Below are 6,421 nucleotides of genomic sequence, written 5' to 3'. Positions count from 1 at the left end.
TTCAAGTTGAAAAGTGGGGATGAGTCAGTTGATTTATTGTTTCCATTCTTGCTCTTCATTAAGGGTTGTTGTGGAAGTACCAGATTTTTAGACATTTTTGTTTGAAAGGAAACCTGTTCTGAGAAATGTAATCTCATTCCAAGATCAACCAGTGAGTCTCTTTTTCCATTCTTTCATATTTAATTTTTTTGTAACCATCGATATCATCGAGCATTGTTTCGAGGACATCGGGGTACCTTATTGATATTTTCAATGAAGATCAGAAGGAAGTTCAACCGTCCCGACGATTCAGCTTCTCAAGAGATAGTCGATGGTATCGATTCTAGGTCGATGCAATCGAACTGTTCACTCGAATTATCAATAGGTGTCTTAAATGTGAATGTTTTCAGTTTTCAACATTTAGTAATCTTCCATGTATATTATTAGTATATCTATGTATCAACAGTATACATAGCAAAAATTTGTACAATCAATGCACATATCAAAATTATAAACACTTGAATGTTTATATACAAAAGATTGAGGTGAGGAACCTCAGATATATCATTTAGGGCTCAGCAAAAAATTGCATCATTTTAGCAAATATCCAGATCTAGATACATGACCTAGACTTGTCTTTTCATGCTTGACATTGCTAGGCATAGGAATCAGCCCTACCTTTGCCTTTGATGACATAGCAGTGGTTATTTGTGCGACAACCCTTCATAACTGTTTTTCCTGATAGGTCTAAGATTTTGCATTCGTCTTTGTTGAATGTAACCACGTGCTTATTATCACAAATTTGAGATATGCTTAGTAGATTATGTGCCAATCCTTTTATGCAAAAAGCATTCTCATTTTTGAGCAAATTAATTCCTCTTATGATTCCTTGTCCAATTACTTTGGTGGTGGTTCCATCTCCTTAGGTGACTATCCCATTATAAAGATCTGTATAGTTTGAAAGAAGGGATTTATCACTTATGACATGTCTTGAGCAACCACTGTCTAAGAACCACTTAGTATTTTTGGCTGTTGAAAGTTTTGTGTGAGTAGCAAAGTAATTTTTCTTTTCTTTAATTACCCATTTTGTAACAGAATTTTTTGTTGTGGTAGTTTTAGTTTTTTTATTTGATTCACCCACTTGATTTAATGGTTCTGTCATCCTGTTAGTTCTTGTATTACTTTTAGAAGCACCAAATTTTTCTATTTGTGCTTCATATCCAGTTTTTGCTTTAACTTGTTCATATCTTAGGCCATTTTTGTTATTTCTAGATTTTCCCATACCTAAAAGTTTTTATATCTTTTCACCACTCTAGGAAAACTTACAGTTTAGCTTGGCAATTTTTCTGGACTCTTCTAAATCAAATAGAAGTGTATGATTTTCATTTTGTAGGAGCATATTTTTATCTTTTAATTACTTGACCTGTCTGTTTAGTTTTTCAGATTTTGATTTAAGGAAGGTGTTAATTCTCTTAAGTCTGTCATTATCTGAGTGATATTGCTATAAGTCATTGATTAGCTGTGTATTTATTTCCAGAGTTTTATCCAAATCTTTTTGCAGCAATTCCTTCTTATTCTCAGATATTCCAAGTCTTTTAATAACTTTGATCCTATGAATGCATAGTTGATTGTAAGCATCTTGTAGCTTGTTTTGTTCTTCTTCTTCTTCCTTTTCAGTTTTCTCATTATCTGATGGAAATGATTCAGTGGCTTGCTTTTCTTTTTTCGTTCTCAGATTCACTGGGAATGATTGAAGTAGTGGAGACTATTAGAATTTTCAAGGATTTCTAATCTCCATCACTCTCTGAGTTACTAGATTCTGAGTTTGACTTTTCTATATCATCCCAGGTGCAGCCATAGCCTTGGCCTTAGTTTTTCTATTTGGGCATTCAGTAGATAGGTGTTCATACTTCTGACAGGCATAACATTATGGTTTTTTGGTCTTTCTACCAAATTTGCCTGTAGAGGGTTTGTTGTTCACCTTTCTACCTTTGAAGGGATGACCACGATTCTTCTGAAAGAATTTCCTGAATCATTGTGCCAACAAAGCCACTTCCTCATCTTCATCATATTTTTTCACTTCCACTGTCCTCATTTGTTGTTTTCTTTAAAGTTTTTAGGACAGTAGTTTTAGATTTTTGCGTTTGTTTGAAGTGTAGTTTAAAAGTTTGTAGGAAATTTACCAGTTCTTCTACTTTCATTTCATCAATATTCCTACACTCTTCAATGGTTGTTACTTTGGGATGAAACCGTTCCGGTAGTGATCTAAGTATTTTCCTATAGATTTTAGGAATCGGAACTTTTTCTCCCAAACCACCTATGGAGTTGCAAATGATATTCAACTTTGTGAAAAACTCCATAAAGGTCTCATGCTCTTCCATTCTCTGACTTTCGAACTGTGAAGTAGGGAGTTGTAGTTTGGATCTCTTCACAGTGCTTGTGCCTTCATGAGTTATTTCCAATAGATCTCATGCTTCTTTGGATGTCTCACACATACTTATTTGATTGAATATATCTTGGAGCACAACACGGTAGATGGCGTTCATAGCTTTAGCTTTAACAGTCTTTTTTCCTTTATCGAACGTTGTCCGCTTTTCTTTCGGTTTGGGTTTTGTGATGGTTGTGCCACTGTCAAGTACAACTTGTTCAGATGGTGGCACATATCCACTTTCAACTATATCCCAAACATCATGATCCAAAGATCTCAAAAAGTAGTGCATCCTAGCCTTTCAGTATGCATAATTTGATCCACCAAACACTGGAGGTCTAGTGACCGATGAGCCCTCTCCTTTGGTCATATTCCCAACTTCAGTTAAGATCACTCTCTAGGTGGTGAAGCCCTTAAAGAGAGACCCGCTCTGATACCAATTGAAATTGTGGTAAGGACCGCTTTAGTTGAAGTAGGAATATGTCAATATATCCTAGAGGGGGTGAATAAGACTTTTTAAAGTTTTTATGATTTATTAAAAATCCTATTACACTAATCCTAACAGGCGATACTTATCAGGATTACTGAAAAGTAACTCTACTGGCTTCCAAGCCTGGTAGAGGATCTAATCATAAACTATTTAAGAAATGAATAATATGCAAATTAATTTATGATGGATATGACTGTGTATATGTGTGAGGTGTGATCTCAGATACGAAAGTATTAAAGTAAATCATGTAATCAAAAGAATAACAATCTCAAACATAGTCATTTTTATAGTGCTTTGACTACTTGTCTACTCCAATCCAAGTAACCGTACTCAACCATTGAGTGTAGCGGATTTCACTAAGGAGGTTTCACAGCGGTTCACCTCAAACCTAAGGTTTTAAATCAGGTTCACCTTCAACCTTTACAACCTACACTAAGGTTGACTGTTTATGCTCCCCGAGCAAGGGTCAACACATAACACCCAGGTTTTAGGCACATTAGTCAAGGATCCACATAAGGAACCTCTGTTTATGTTCTCACGAGCAAGGGTCAACACATAGCACCCACTTTTATGCACACTGGCTAAGGATCTTCCACAAGACCCTAACTGTTTATGTTCTCCACAAAGCAAGGGTCAACACAACACACCCACCACGTACACTCTCGCCAGAGGCCTCATACGGGGGCTTGCAAGTGTGAGAAACACTTTAGACTTAATCCTAAAAAGGAATGATCACAAGTGTCCTCTGGACTCTAATAACTTACAATTAAGTGGATGAGTCCCATTCAGCACGTTGAGGAAGTTCTCCTTCTTGCTGATGAAGAATCTTTGACTTCCTTGATCTGCAACTCAGATGATGTACCAATACGAGGCTTTGGGTTGGGTTAAGGTTAAGACGGAATCCTACCCTATATAATGTTTTCCTATAAAGAAGGTAGAGTGATTCCGATTGTGCATTTAATGCTGTTGAGGGTCGAATATTGCATACTAGACCCCAGTTATTGCCAGGATTTACAAACATAGTACTGTTTAACGGCCCGATTTAATCATATTTGTGATGTAGGGCATATTCACGAGCCTGGACTGGGAAATGGTACTAAAAGTATGGATTTAACGATCTGAAGGCACCAAGGCAAGCGACGGACCCTAGGAGACCAAGATCGACAGATTTGCACGCCAAGGATTCAAGAAAACCTGAGAAATTGAAGCTCAAGTGGCCTGAAAAGTGTTTAGAATGCAAGATCATAGGGTTCCCACCGTCTGATCAGTTCAAAACTCCATATGTGGCGTGAGGACCATAAATGAACCGTACACGTAAAATTTCAGCCATTGGATCCCTCTGGAAGTGGTCCAATGGTTAGATCAGCCCACGAATTACTGATCTGAGGCCCACCTGATGTTCATATATGCTTCAAACATGGACTCTATCCATTAAATGAGATGAGAAAAGTGACGAGTGGATCCAATTTCCCACAAACATCAAGGTAGACCCCACTTCAAGAGGCGAATGTGCACAGCCAGTGTACACCCGCTGTGCACCGGACCAACAGGAGTGGTCAAAGTCGGTTTTGACCGACCTTATTCAAAAGGAAACGAAAATCACCGTCTTTGTTCGCAACAGGGAGTTGCGGGTGACTTCAGGTGGGCCATCATCATCGTAGATAAGCCTCATCCAGACCGTCCATTTATTTCAGAAGGTTAAACCGACCGTACACATGAGGTTTTTCCAAATCGATGCTTGCATACACAGGATAATACCGTTCAAATGCAGGTTGAACGGTGAAATGGAAAATCAGGTGGGCCGCTTCAGCGTCGATCTAAAACCGACCATATCCGAACGGTTTTGTGAGTAGAATACAGTGGATGTCGTGGATTCCTCGAACCAGCAGTGAAGTGGGCCCCACCAGCAGTACAGCGCTCAGACGTGCGTGCCTCTGTTCACGCGATCCAAAAAATCTGTGACGATGTGGTCCACCCCTGTTGATCAGATGGTTGATCTGATCCGTCTAGTAGGAGCGCAGGTCAGCCATGATCCTAGCTATGTCGCCGGAATTTCGACTGAAGGAATCAGCAATATAAAAAGTTCATTCGCAGCTTGGTATGTTGCGTAAGGAATCCCGAAACCTGCAAACTGGTTGCGAAACGATTTCGCGGCAACCATTCCGCATTGTGTTACGCACTCCCAGCCGAGGAAGGTTGAGACCACCATATAAGCAAGAGAGAAACGGAGGCCGAGGGGGATTCTTTTGGAACGGAAAGAAAAGGTAAGAAGACAGTTGGGCAGGTACGTGAGCAACAAAGGAAAAACCTAAAGGAATGTGGGGAGGAAAAGAAAAAAAAAAAAAAGGTTTTGGACGGGGGGCTGCTGGACCGTGGGACTGGACATGGCTAGAGTTTATTGAAAGGATTGGCTGGGAAGCCGGCAGCGTGTGGAGAAAAGAAAAGGAAGAAAAGAAGAAAAAGCTGAGGAGAAGCTGGAATGGAGAGAGAGAGTGAAGCAGCTTGGTTTTTATTCCTCTTTTCCTTTATATTCCTTTTAAGATTTAGCCCATTCATGTGTGGCTAAACCTCTTAGCTAGGGCTAAGAGGTGAAGCCTGTAGCAAGATGGGAGATTTTACTTTGAGCCTTTAAATTTCATAAACTGAATTTGATTTAGTTGATTATTAAAGGAATATTTTTCTTAGTCTTTAATGGTCTGTTGTGACTGAAATTACAATGGGTTTGCAATGGCTTCGAATATTTCTTTCCCCTTTTAATGTTTATGAAGTCAGGAAGCCCTGTTGTTCATCATTGTTCCATGGGCATGGTAGGATGACAGTACCCCTCCTGATTTTCATACATTGTTGGTTGGTTGGTAATTAGTTTAATTCTGTTGTTTACTTTGTCTCCTGGGCATGGTTTGGTGATGGAATCCATTCTAATTCATATACATTTCATCTCTTGAAAACCAGATCAAGTAAGTTCAGTTTAAATTCCATAATTCTTGATACAGGCATAAAGATCTCCCTGATCCCTGCAAATGGATCCTCTGAATCCCTAGTTTCCTTCCTTTGAATTGTTTAAAGTTTTAGATAATTATTCCACAATTATTTCAGAAATTCTATTTGATTTATATTGCATCTTAGGCTAGTTCTATTTCTATCTAGTTTCAGGAAACGTACAAGTTTCAGTCCCTGTGGATTCGACCTCGGTCTTGCCGAGTTTATTACTACATCACAACCCTATACTTGGGGAGTGAACAAGTTTTTGGCGCCATTGCCGGGGATTGACGGCTACGTTTTTCTGGAATTAATTAGTTTTAGAATTAGGTTAGGATTAAGATTTTACTTACTTTAGGATAAAAGTTTTATTTTATTTTATTCTATTTTTAGAACTTAACCTGTTTTCCTGTTTTGTAGGATCCTGACATAAGTTCTTAAATTGGTAATTCCTTCCTAATTTCTCTACTTTTTCTGTTTTTAGAATTAAGGTTTAAATCTTAGAAATTTTCTAACCCTAGTATTTCTCTATTTGTAGGAAATAG

The sequence above is a fragment of the Magnolia sinica genome, chromosome 7, assembly GCF_029962835.1.
Source record: "Magnolia sinica isolate HGM2019 chromosome 7, MsV1, whole genome shotgun sequence".
NCBI classification, from domain to species: Eukaryota; Viridiplantae; Streptophyta; class Magnoliopsida; order Magnoliales; family Magnoliaceae; genus Magnolia; species Magnolia sinica.
The sequence above is the reverse complement of the archived record's forward strand: the minus strand, read 5'-3'. Positions refer to the sequence as shown.